This window comes from Dermacentor albipictus, chromosome 9 (assembly GCF_038994185.2).
Source record: "Dermacentor albipictus isolate Rhodes 1998 colony chromosome 9, USDA_Dalb.pri_finalv2, whole genome shotgun sequence".
Lineage (NCBI taxonomy): Eukaryota > Metazoa > Arthropoda > Arachnida > Ixodida > Ixodidae > Dermacentor > Dermacentor albipictus.
The window spans coordinates 124784137-124798144 of record NC_091829.1 but is presented as its reverse complement, the minus strand read 5'-3'; the positions used below and the strand labels follow the sequence as shown (position 1 = coordinate 124798144).

Below are 14008 nucleotides of genomic sequence, written 5' to 3'. Positions count from 1 at the left end.
CTGTGACGTCGAAATAAGAAGCACAAACAGCGACGTTTCTGTACTTTTCTGGTCAACAGTTCAGTCCGCATGGTTGCAGCACGCGTTACTTTTTTTTTTTTTTAATCCAAACGACGAAAACTGTGCGCGCACAAATTAGCACGGCGTTTGCGACGTTTGAATTTGGCGCCTTTTCCCGCGCACTTCATTAGCTCCGGCCGGTGCACCGCGGTACTGCGCTAAAGAAAGTAGTTCATCAAAGAAGTGAAGCAAAAAATTTTCATACACTTGCAAAGCGCAACAATTGTTCTGTAATAACATGACATCACAGAATTTGTTATCAAATGGTACAATTTATGATAATATAAGCGTGTATTTGTATGAGTGTACATGTATGATTGCGCGTTTGCGGTGTTGATGCTTGGAGCATTCCGGCGAGTTCGTGTACGCTGTTCGCTTGAAAGCTTCCTGCTTTTCTGCGTTCTCTGTGTGCTTCGCTGTGACATCTTTGGAATATTCCTGCGTGTTGCTCGCTTTTTATGGGCTTGTTGCCTCGAAGATCGCCATGATCGCCTCCGACTCAGCGACATCAACGGTGAGTTGAGTGTTTCGAATTGCCCTTGTTCGTCCATTGCGACGCGGTAATGCCCGGAAATGAGTTTAGCGCCTGTGCGTGTTTTCCGCGCGCCTCTTTTCTAGTTTTCATTCCTAGCACTATCCTTCCGTTGCGAGAATTGGTTGTACAGCACCAGATTTGTGATATATAACGTGGAGCTTTGTCCTGGTTTAACTTTACTCTCCGCTTGTGGTGACGTAAGGCAGCTATGTGGTGCCAGCTAAAACAGGGCTGTTGTACGCCATGATTTCTGATACGGTGTTCGAGCACCGATTGAGTTAGCCTTATTAATGAGCGCATAACAATGCGACGTGAAACCATCCGATCTGTACTGTAATCGAAGATATTTCGTTTGCGCCACGCTAGTACAAGGCGTGTGAGTGAGCTGTAGCAACAAAGGGGGGGGGGGGGGGGGGGGCGGTGGGATCAGCGAAAATGTATTCTGTTGCGCTGTTCCCTGCTGTTCCCTTCATGATCGAGTGACACCGCGGTGCTTCAACGCCACTATCTGTCACGCCGTGCGGCCGACGTTCGCGCGACCGGAAAACACAGAGGAGGCTGTCTCGCAATAATAAAAAATTTCAAGTGTGTACATGCGCTTCTATGCGATACGTGACATACAATAGGGGTGATGCCAGAGTGCTGCGAAATCACCGAGTTATACGCCTTGCCAACCGCGTGTGTTTTGTTTTCCACGTGTTAGCGCGCATTCAACTTTCTTTTTTTTATCTTCACCGTTCGGTGCCATCGAGTGCTTCGCCCAAACGGCTTCGCGTAGGCGCTCTGCATTCACGGAAAGGCAGATTTCATGGCACTCCAGGTCCTACTTTACTGGGATAGAACATTAAAGAAATGTAACAGCGTGAAATTTCAGCTTTTCGCACTTTAGTAACTGATTGATGTAACAAAGTTTTAAAATCAGTAAAGGAACGAGATAAATGCCTGGCATATCTGCCTTGTCGTCCCACTGTGTTTCGAGGCGGCATGTATATGTTATCGGCAACATAAACATCAATAATTAGCATTGTTTCTTGTGACCATAGAAGTAGCTAGTTATGTCGAAAAGCCATTTTTGCTTTGAATCCGAGCACTACACAGTGAGCAGATTGAAAGGGGAGCGCATCGTTGTGAACTAAATGACGACGCTTTGCCACAAGCTTGGAATAATGCTTTGTCGAAAAAGCAGGTCTGTGAAATTCTTTCTTTGAGTGTAAGCAAAACGTCAGTAGCATCAGGTAGACGGGGAGTAAAAGAATGTAACACTGTGGCTTTATATGAAGGAGCTGCCTTTAATATGTGGCCATAACAGTTAAGTAGATGCGTGGAAATAATTTTTAAAATAAGTAGAGGAACGTGAAATAAATTATTTGACAAGCTCACACTGCCATTGGCAAGAGCGGCCACACTTTCGTGTATTCGATGACTAGTCATTTGTATCCGTACATTTATGTCAGCCTAATGGTCCATGTAGCTCTTTTGATTGTCGATTTTGCTGCATCGTGGCTTCACGTTTTAATACTGAAATCTTTTTTCAGATTCAAAGTGAGCTGGGAGACGCCCCAGCCGGAACGCTAAAGGTGAATTCTTTGGTCATCCATTCTGTAGCGTCACCATGATCAAATACAGTGATGCTGTGAAAATGTATTGCAGGAAGCAGGAAAAAAAACAACATTGCTGATGCAACTGCAAGGCAATTGCTCCAGTGATCAATTGGTGCAGAGTGCCTTCATTAGGAGACATGGTGCCTTTAAGCACTCAGCTGAAAGACTTAACAACTGCACCGGGACTAGGAGTGAATTTCAGTGTCACTTGTGAACATATTAAACGCAGAATGTGTCTTTTTCAGTGTATATGCCTGATATGAAACTTAGTGTGGACGTTAGTGGTCTACATGAGTGAACATCTTTATAGTTTTACCAGAACGAAGGTATAATGACCTATGTCATACTGCAGTGCACTGCTAGAGGTATCAAACCAGAACAGCAGCACCCTTTGAGAAAGTTGGCTGAAGAACGAGCAATGATCGGGGCTTTCTGCATTTCAAGGGCCAAATTCCAAAAAGATTGATGCCGAGCTGGATGGTGCGAAGTGCCGGTCACCACATGCTCTATCTTGGCATTATGTCTTGTTAAGATACAGAAATTGTATCACTGCTCATAAATTGGAAATTGGGAGGTTGAGGGGAAGTGGAAGGGCTCCCCTCTGGAGCAGCCAGTGCATGCCCTTTGCTATACTGATAATCCTGCCTTAATGAGAACCAGTGATGCATGTTAACCTATTACGCAGCCAAGTGCATTCCTTGTTTTGTATTAAGGGGACACTAATGACACCCTAAATGAATTTAAAATAAAGCATCATTTTAAATATCTATTTCTGTAAATTTCTTGGTAATTGCTTGATTATTGGAGAAAATAAAGCTCAACGTTCAATTTTCTGAGTATCGCCCCAAAATCTTTGTGCCGACATCTCATTGTCACATCGTGGATTTCAAGTATTTTTACAAACTTGGGTTGTATTGTTTCAGTAAAAGTTCCTGACGGTTGTTAAGTTTTTGGAATACGATGAAGAACATATTTATGTGTAAAAAAAATTGCTGCACCTGAACAGACATCATCAAAATCCATGACGTCATAGCAAGCGGGTGTGGTAACTTCAAGGCAGCTCTGCCACCAATCTTTCCTCTAGCTGCTTTTACAATTTACTCAGCCTCTTGTCACGGTACGAGTGAATCTCTTGAATTGTAGAAAGGTCATTTACAGATACATCTAAAATAATTTTTCTCATTAGTGCTTTCTTGCCATAGTTGCTTAGGGGTATTGGCACAGCGCCGCTAAGCACGAGGTCACAGGATCAAACAACCGCATTTTGATGGAGGTGAAATCCAAAACTGCCCATGTACCTTGCAGCCTGATTTGGTAAAAATTAATCCAGAGTTCCCCACTATGGCGTGCCTAAAGCCTGTTTCACATGCAAGCGAAAATGCTTGCAAATCCTGCCGCCGCGCCGCAGAAATCAGTTTCAAGCGGTGGCGGGAGCGGCAAGGTTCGGGCAAGTTGGAATTTCATCGCAGCGAACAGGCAGAGGCAGAGCGGCAGCACTGCTTCCGAATGGCCCACTTCGACACTTGACCAGCGGGGGATTAGTTCTGGAAAGCCTGCGCATAGGACGATGTTTATTTACTTGCTACGCGTGGTACAGGCAACATGCCAAGAGAGCTTTTCAACGAATTGTTAAATTGCTAAGCGCAGGATATGTATTTATAAAATAAAAATTTGAGAGGCAGGGACAAAGCAATGCTTATGTTGGTAGTCGCAAACTACCGAAACTGGCTGAAAGTGCTGTGTTTTATGCCAGCAACATTGCTATTCGCAGCAGCGGAAAATGCGCGGCGGCAATGCATGTGAAACGAAACTTCGCGAAAAGCTTCGCAGCGCCGCGCCGCTGTTCGCTCCATTCGCTGAATCGCTTGCATGTGAAACAAGCTTAAACATCAGATTGTCGTTTTGGCACTTAAAACGCCGAAATTTAATTAATTTAATTTTACTTTAGTGCTCCTTTAAGCGGTCGAATTCATGATCTCTGCAAAAACTCATGCTCAAAGTATTTTCCGTAAAGATTAAATAAACAGTAGATATAAGTGTCTATTTATATTTTGAATTCTGTGATACGTGATGACTATTAGTGGTACAACGAGACAGAATTGTAATACAATGTGTGACGGCACGATGATGCACATCGAGGAAATGACCGAGTCTCCCTAGAGGTCCCTGACATGGACATCAACTGACTGTCCACAAACTTCTGAGTTCACTCCGTGATCTTGTGCAGCCTGTGCGTTGCGTGTAGAATAATTTTATTGAGATTTAATTTACTGTCCTTGCGGCTTATGTACATTTCATACAGTGGAGTGGAATCTCGCATTACTTCTGGAGCACAGCAAGCGAACGTGATGTGTAGTGGTAATCTTAGTAATGATCGACAATCATGTCCCACTTCGAGCTCCTAATGCTGCTTGCCAACACAAGCAGCAGCATATGCTCAAGATAGCGTGAAAGAGATTCGTTGAAAAGTGGCATATGCCCAGGGTCGCATACCCAGTCACCTAAGCTGTTCCAACGGTTGATATTGAACTCTTCCCTAAACATAGCAGCCCAATCTCCCCATTAGACCATGGGCTACATATTCACACAAATGGATGGGACAATCGAGACAAACACCTGAAAATATGAAGTATCCCAAGAATGGTAATCACAATAAATAGTACTAGATGTGCATTAACGCAAGCTCTTGGGCCAGTTGGTGCATGATGAACTTGAAAATGGGGGGTACCAGCAAAACAAAGGACGCGCACACATGGAAAAGGCGTTAGACAGGGACAAACGCTGGTCCGTCCCAATGTCCGTCCATGTCTAATGCCGTTTCCTTGTGTGCGTGTCATGTGTGTTTCGCTGGTACTCCCCTTTTTCAAGTACTAGATGTTTGGATACTTTGGTTTATAATTCTTGTTTGTGCTGGATTGTTTTTTTGAAACATGTGGCATCCAGACAGTATCAGAAGCTTGTAAGAATTCAAGTTTAGCGTTCTAGATTTGCAACAGGTACTTTTGTAATTTATTTGCAGTAGGGCTGTTGTGTGAATGTACTTGAAAGGCTTAAAACTGTTTTGCTAACATTTACTTAAACATGCAGGTTCACATAGGCTGTAAGAGTGCACATTCAGAAGGTTATCCTGGCCCAGCTTACTATGGCCTGCCATGGTGGACCAGGAAAGTTTGCAAGGGCCTTGCTTCACCATGTGTTCACAGAGGAGGAGCTCATGGGCCATTTGGGCTTTGGAAATAACACCAAGGGGCAACAGAGGCTCTTGACCCCATCAGGGTCAGTGCTGTTATAGGCAAGTACCACATATCCTTTCCGGTTGCATTTTTACATTCACATTTTTTTTCTAAAATTATGAACTTGCCATTGGCATAACAAACGACTTTCATGTAGCCCGTGTGTGCAGTTGTGTACTACAATAGCCTACCATTTGGAATGACTGTTCATATGATCTTAAGTGCCTAATGCCGCCATACTCAAATGCTTCTAAAATTTAAAAGCTGCCTTCACTGCCGAAAGTTTTTAGCATCTCCACCAAATAAAATGAGCTGCATTTGTGCATTAGCAGTGCTACTTGGCTGTCATTGCAAGGAATAGTCTGTGAAGCACGCTCCAAATCTTTTGGCATGGAGGACATGGTTAAGTAGCCTGAAAGTGTTATTCTAATACACGAATTGTGGAGAAGCTATGCTCAAGTGTGGTTACTGCTCAGCTCGAGCAGGAGCACGTTCACCAAATTGCAGAAATCAAAACAGCTCTGCATGTTCTGAGATGTGAAACAGTAGTTTCACCAATTTTAACAGACCACATCGAATTAAGGTTGCTCCTATATTGAAGAAGGTCCATGTGATGCCAGACAGCAGCCTTTTAGCAGAGGGAACCTGAGTGGTGTGGCAATTTTCTTTTGGTTGTTTCAATCAAAGAAACAACATGGACAGAGTTGCCAGCTTCACTGTCAACAGTACTATGTTTAGTGGATGCTTACTTATTCTAAGCACCTAACCTATGACTCGTATTTATTAACATGCACTTTATCACTTTGTATTCTAAGATATGAAAAAAATATTATGTGGCTTTTCCCCATATACTTAAATAAATGGAGAATAGGCTCTTGGGGCCTAATGTATAAAGCTTCTTACAGACCATCGGACATGTCCACTACTCCCATTCTGAAATTATTAGAATTGTTTCCTGCTTCCTTACTTCACCTACCTGTTAACAGGGTTATAACATGGTTATGAACCATTGCCAAGTAGATTATGGGCTTAAATTTATCAAAAAGATGAATGGGCTTTTCTGTCGCTCTTGTTTAGCCCGTTGAGGATCACATTTTGGGGAGAAATATGCCTCTAATTTAGGAGTTATATATCTTTTGTGGTGTGCACATACTCAAAACTTTCGAATTGAATAGTGTCCTATTCAATTTAGTCTTTGAATGGTCACTATTTGTAAATGTGAGTATTATTCTAATATTTTGAAACACCAATAAAACATGAAATTTGAGCCAAAGTACGGTAAATTTTCACCTACAATAACATAGTATAGACATAAAACGTAAGAACTTGTAAGAATAGCAGACCAGGCTACGTTACTAAAGTAGCTATACTTTAGAGGCTGTACAGCAATCATTTATGCTTACTGAAGAGTCCTGTGCATGTGAAGAAACTTTTTGCTGCTCCATTTGTGTTTTTAATAAACAGCTCTTCATAACATAACAATGACAGAAACTTGCTAACTTTAAGAATAGTAGTATGTGAACCTCATCTTACATTAATTGTGATATCAGCTGTTCATTATTCAGAAGCTATCCAATATTTGATTTGCTTCTGGCATTATTCGGTTCAGTCTCAAAAATCACTTTTCGCGCATCCTTAATATTTTTATTGCAGATTTAAGTTCTTCAGGGCGACTTTCCGAGAAAATAAACTGGTAAATAATGTTTTTAAATAACAATAAAGTGGAAATACCATTTCAGTATTTGCAGTTTTACATGTTTTATTTTTTATGCAGGATAAAGCAGCATAGTTTTTTGTGTAATGAAACTTACAAAAACTTGTGGCAACACTCCCAAATTAGTGCAATGACAGACACCAAGGAGCTAAGTGAAAGATCAGTTTGGGAGAAGCCCAAGGAGCGACAGCACTATAAGAATATTTTCTAGAAGTCTCAGAAGGTTGCAGCACCTCCAGTGGGATGCTAGGCAACACTTTGTTCTGAAAAGGCAAATTTTTTCAGAACGTTCTGTCACAGCCACAGATGTATGGCAGTGAACTCTAAAAGGGTTAAAGAAGTCAGTCCTATGGCATATGGCTCTTAAAAGACAGCATTTCTTCGTATCTGTCACATTCTGCATGTGTCATGCTAAGCAGCCTGATGCACAACTACACGGAATCCTCATTATAACAGTAATTCAGTCGTTGAGGCAGAAAACATACTTCGCTGTAAGCAGTGTCTTTAATGTAGAAAGTCCTAAGTCATTGTAAGGCGAGAAGTACGTTCCGATTGCATGTGAACTCAGGAAACCTAACATCAAATGAAGCTACACTCAATTCTAGTGACATGACACTATTGTATTAGGAGCATGGAAAAGCAGTGAAGTGCTGCACATTTTAATTATGAAGTTACAAGAAATAATTTTAGTTGTCAGTTCAGGGTTCTTTATGAACGACATGAATTTTTTTCACCATTTTTTTCTCAGCAAGCAAAGTTCACATCTTTGACATTGAAGATATTCATAAAGTTATATTGCTACAGTGTTTTGTTCCTCTTTGCCCTTTCCTGCATTTGACACTTAGTGGAGTCCTGTGCCACACTAAATAAATTTAAATGGTCATGCTGTAAAGCTGTACCCGTGGAAAATTGGAATAAAGCAACACAAATACATAAATCAATTTCATTATAACGAGGGCATATTGCATGCCATTCTTTTGCATGTGGAAGTTGCTGTTTAAAACTTGTTCTGGCTTGTTTTTGCAGGCTTCACGTGTCGCAAATTTCCTGGTACCAACATGCCCTATGTAAAGAACTCTGGCCTCGCTTCTCGCATGGGACCCTGCCCCTGAAGCAACTGCCCCTGCCCCTTCACCTCTGAAGAGCCCAAGTTGGACAGCTCAAACCAAAACACAAGTGTTGTGCTCTTGTAACTCTCGACATTCTTATGTTTTATGTTAGTCTCCTGAGGGACCCAATTTGGATTTCTCATATGAGCATACAAATGTTGTGCCTTTCTATGGCTTGACATTTTTATGTTAATATTATTTATGTTAATTATGCTAGTCTCCTGAGAAGCCCACATTGGATTGCTCAATCCAGAATACAAGTGCTGTGCTTTGTTATAGTTCACTACATTTTTATGTTAGTTTTTGATATGGTTCCATTAAGGATAGTGTTTCCTTATTAATATATTTTTTAAGTATCTTAAGTCATTTCATGCCAAACCACCCAACAATTTTTTCAAGAACTGTTCCATTATGGCAAACCATTTCAAGTTTGCTTGATTTTGAGTAGGTACAGCGAGAAAATGTTCGAGAAAATTTGCTTTCATACATACTCTTAAGTCATTACAGGGCAACCAACCAGCGTTTTTTTGGCCATCACAGATATAGTTGAAGCTTCGAACTCTTGCTCCCCATTTATTTTCCTTCACAAAAATTTTTTTGAATTTTGGCAAAAATTTATTGTTCTTGCCCAGCTAAGCTAGAAGCCACTGATACACGTTTCTTCTGAAAGGGAAATTGTATGATCCAGATATTCAGATGGTGTTCATGTCAAGAGACTGAAGTGGTGACTGCCAAAATTTGCAAAGTTTGAATTTTCTTCTAACGTAGGGAAATACAGAAGGCACAAAATGAATATAAAATCAGACTGGTTCACTTGGTATAGCTGCAAAATATTTCAAGGCTTGGAGGTTCAGTTGATCAGCTAAAAAAACTAAAGTTGAAATTTTTTGCAAGCTTCGTGTTGAAGGTAAAAAATTAGCTTTGGTGGTTGGCACAAAAATGTGTCACCCATCACTACACAGCCGTACATGTCTGCTATGCATGTGACAAGTAACAAAAAGTTATTATTCTTTAAGTGCGATATATTATTTTTTATAATGTTCATTTGTGGATCACACATACAGCATAAATATATGAAGCCATGTCATCTAGCAAGGAAAGGTTGTTAATATATTAGCCACAGGAACTACTCAACAAACTGACTGCCTTTTTTATCATTACGAAAGCAGGTGACGTCAAGCGCTGCTGCTGCAGTCTCAACTCGTATTTTTTTAACATGAACGCAAAAAGTGGTCGCCAATGGTGTCTGACCACATCAGACTGAACATGGCACATATGACTTTCATAGATGAGCATGTTCCAGTTCTGAAACAGTGGTAGCAAACAACACCACAAGAATTTGTTCATACTCATGTAGGTTTTCAGTCTGAATTATGAAGGTGTTTTCTACTTGCATCATCATTGGGCTTCAGGGAGCAGGGCACAAAATGTCCTGCTCCCTCTATGTTGCATTGCAATGCGACATGCCCTTTAAGATGCTTTGTATGAACAATATCAGTGCTCTTTCTGGATTTACTGTCTACATAATAGCTGATATTTCTTTTTCTAAACTGCATGGAACATATCTTTTAGCACTGCAGGATTCCCTCACATATTTATTACGTACGAGGTCTGTTAGAAAAGTATTCGACCTTTTTTTGCGAACACCTGATGAATATGAAACAAGCACATTTTCATCAGCCGCCCTTGAACCTTTGTGCGCATGCACGAATTTTTTCCCACCTGCCAATATCGTGAATTGCTGAGACGCAGCGTTTGAATGAGGTAGTACAGTGCTCTCGTCGGTTTTTTATTGCAAGGAAAATGGCAGTGCGACTGGAGCAGTGCTACTGCATCAAATTTTGCCAGAAACTGGGCGACAGCCAAGTGGAAACCATCCGGAAGATTCAGACTGCTTTCGGTGACTATGCTATGAGCAGCACACAGATTAAGGAGTGGTACAACCAGTATAAAGACGGCCACACATCGGTTGAGAGCGAGCCACGCTCCAGTCGGCCATCAACATGCCGAAATGACCAGGTCATTGCCGAAGTGAACCCCGTGGTGATGCGGGACCGTAGTGTAACTATCCAAGAAATTGCGGAAGAGGTGGGCATCAGCACATTTTATCCACATTCCATTATCACCAAAGATTTGGCCATGAAGAGAGTTGCGCCGAAATTCGTTCCCAAGCTGCTCATGGTGGAGCAAAAGCAACTTCGTGTTGAAGTCTCACAGACATGCTGGATTCCACAAACAGTGACCCCAACTTCATGAACACCATAATCACTTGTGACAAGTCTTGGGTGTATGTTTACGACCCGGAAACCAAATCCCAGTCGTTACAGTGGAAGCATTCCACACCATAATCACTTGTGACAAGTCTTGGGTGTATGTTTACTTGGGTGTATGTTTACGACCCGGAAACCAAATCCCAGTCGTTACAGTGGAAGCATTCCACACCATAATCACTTGTGACAAGTCTTGGGTGTATGTTTACGACCCGGAAACCAAATCCCAGTCGTTACAGTGGAAGCATTCCACGTCGCCAACCAAAGACCGCTAAGTGTGCAGCAACGTCAAAGTGTTGCTGACTGCTTTCTTTGACTCCCGCAGTGTGGTACACCAAGGATACACACCACAGGGTCAAACAATCACTAAAGACTACTACAGGGATGTCCTCCATGGCCTATGTGATGCTGTATGGAGCATGATACCGAAGTTGTCAACAGGAAATTGGCACATCCATCACGACAATGCTTTTCTCGCACTTGATTCAGACTTTTTTGGCGAAAAACCAGACTCCTGTAGTTCGACAGGCTCCTTGCTCTCCTGATATGGCGGCCTGCAACTTCTGGCTGTTTCCCGAAATCAAGGGGCCATTGAAACAAGCGTGATTTCAGACAAGAGAAGACATTATGGCTGCAACGACAGCTGAGCTAAAGTCCATTTGGAAAGAGGCCTTCTCGGAATGCTTCTAACAATGGCAGCACCGCTGGGAGGAATGGCTGGATTCCCAAGGAGACTATTTTGAGGGTGATTAAGTTTCCAACGCTTCAGTTATGCCAGTTTTTTTTCTTCAGCCAAAGGTCGGATACTCTTCTAACAGACCTCGTATCGATATTTTATGTGCAATGGCTGTATGGTTTGCCTGGCCCACACCAAACACAAGCGTCGTTGCATTAGAGCATGTGTCCCTTGGCAATCAAATGCAGACCCTAACACCGCTTCTTTGTCATCCGTGTTGCATACGAAGCCGACTTTGTCGTCTGCATTCCCGGCCAGCAAGCTGTGCGCACCTCAGAGAAAAGTCGGTGCTGACAAAATTTCAAAAAAGAATTTCTCGCATTTAAAAATGCCTTTTTTAACTTCACACATGCAAAGCAGACATGTAGAGCTATCCAATAATGTATCACATTTTTTCGCCAACTACGAAGGCTGTTTTTTCCTTGAACATGAAGCTTCTTGCAAAAGATTAGAATTTTTTTTTTACAGGCGATCAACTGAACCTTCAGAGCTTCATATATTTTTCTGCTATACTATGTCACCTGGGGTACCATTCTGTATTTAATTTCTGTCCTGTGAATTTTTTCTGACGAAAAAAAAACTAACGGATTGCAATTTGACTCATTTTTGCCGGTGCCAAAAGCAATTGAAGTATTCAAATATTTGAAAAATTGGCTATTTTGGCAGTTTCATCACTTCACCGTATTTCCACGCACACCATTTGAAGGCCTTGATCAATACAATGTGCATTTGAATAAAAAAAGTATTTGAAGCATTTGATAAAAAAATGAAAAGCTAGAGGACATTTGATGTCCTCTAGCTCAGCTGAACAGGAAAACTAAACTGTCACCTAAAATGCTACAAAATATCTGGCAAAAATAAATAAAGTGGGTAACGAGCTTCGAACTCTAGTAAACACGTGGCAATGTTTCAGATATATGTGCGGTGTCAAAAAAATGCTTGTCAATTCGGCATGGAATCGCGTACCTGCAAGTGCATCTGTGCCATTTTTAGAGTTCAGTAAAAACGGCATTTTACATAACTTTGTAAAAATGGTTTATTGCTATCTAAAATACATGAGTAAAATTAATAGGTATAAGTCGGCTTAAATTTATTATGCAACGAAACATCTCCAGTAATGGCGATGATGTGCCTTTCATGTTTACATAAAACCATATCTTCTGAATTCTTTCGTTATTTTTTGTGGCAGCGAATAAAATTGAAATGGAACTCGCACAAGGAGCAATTTTGCTGTATTCCAGCACATCTCTAATAGCTGTCCTTGTTTCATATGAAAATCTGAAGCAGTTAATATGAATAAGTTGCTTGATTTGGAATTACCTGTGCAGGAACGTTATCATGGCAGAAAACACAACTGGATCATGCAACAGCAATGCAGCATAATAAACTGCTCCCATAAGCATCACTTATTGTGATTGCCATGTTTCAAAAGTATGTAAGGTTTACTGAAATTGGCGCACACCATTCAACCAACATATAAGGATTGTACAGTGATCCTTTTTCAGTTTTACAGATATTTAAGTTGTCTGCCAGGTAGCATAATTCTTGTTCTTGAGCTGGATTATTCAGAGGTGGACATTACTAGCACAAGAAATGAAAACATTAAACTGATTGTCATAAATTTATTAATTCACTTATAACATCACAACACATATTTCAGTTTGCAAATTGTAGCCAGTGAGTTTTCAAGACATTCACTTGAAATTAATTTCCAAGATGACACCAGTTTCGAAATTTTTCCATAAATGTGAGAGAAATACATGGGCATTCCAGTTACTTTTGTGCTTCGATGCATAACAGTGCGTTTTGTTAAAAAAAGTAAGTGCTACAGCAGTGCATTTCTACAGCCAGTTTGATGGCATGTGTCTCGTTACTAGTGTCATTCTGGAAATTCATTCTAAGTGCATACACCTTGTAAAATTACCGGCTACAATTCGTAAAAACTTTATTAGGAACTGAGTTTTTGTTAATCAGCTGACTATGGTGTCTTGTTTCTCATGCAAGTAATGTTTGGCACTCTGTATCTAGAATTATGTTAGCTGCAACAGTCAGTCTTCAGTTCCATGAAACTTAAAGATAACCACCCTGCATATCAGGTCTCAGTTGAGTGCTGTGGGCACAAGCAAATTGTGCCATGGTTATAGTACCACTGGCTACCTAATAGAGAAAGCAAGTACCTTTTTTGAGTGTTCTTATTTACAGTCATGTCAATCTGCTTGTACATTTTTTTATTTAGGCATTTATTTTTTAAAATTTATTTCTTTTGGTAAATGTGTTTTACTTGAGAGCCACACTGACTACATCTTCAGTATTCAATTTTGTTATGGTGTCAAGCTGCAGGAAGTTTGTACTGTGCGATAGTTTTTAAGAAGTTTCTGATCTCAAACTACAAATGGTTGTACATTTACACAGATGTGTGGTTACAAATAAACAGTTCACCTAGAAAAATGGTTTTTGTCTGCATCAGTTCAGCACTCTTGATTTTTCAGAGGACCATTCACTCTGACAATTGAAAAAAGTGGCATAACAGTACTGCTAGCAGTTTTACAATATGGTTTATTACAGGCAATCTAGGAGCATGCTTTTGAGCCCAAGGTGACAGAGGCCTGCGGTACAAAATGCCTCTATTTAAATTTTATCCCTATCCTCTCACAGCAGACATACCACCGTGACATCAAAGGTAATTATATGCAACATAGCTCAGCAGTATTTTAAGGTAAGTGCAGGTTTAAACTGCTAAATACCCAGTG

The 14008-nt window shown here is 40.9% G+C and overlaps 1 long non-coding RNA gene across 1 annotated transcript; it reads left to right on the top strand.

Moving 5' to 3' along the window:
- The first annotated feature begins 468 nt into the window (after positions 1 to 468).
- LOC135896529 (uncharacterized) lies at positions 469 to 13700 on the top strand. Its single transcript, XR_010562733.2, has 4 exons — positions 469 to 574; positions 2131 to 2172; positions 5284 to 5488; positions 8170 to 13700. It is a non-coding gene; the product is annotated as an uncharacterized lncRNA (long non-coding RNA).
- Positions 13701 to 14008: the final 308 nt, after the last annotated feature.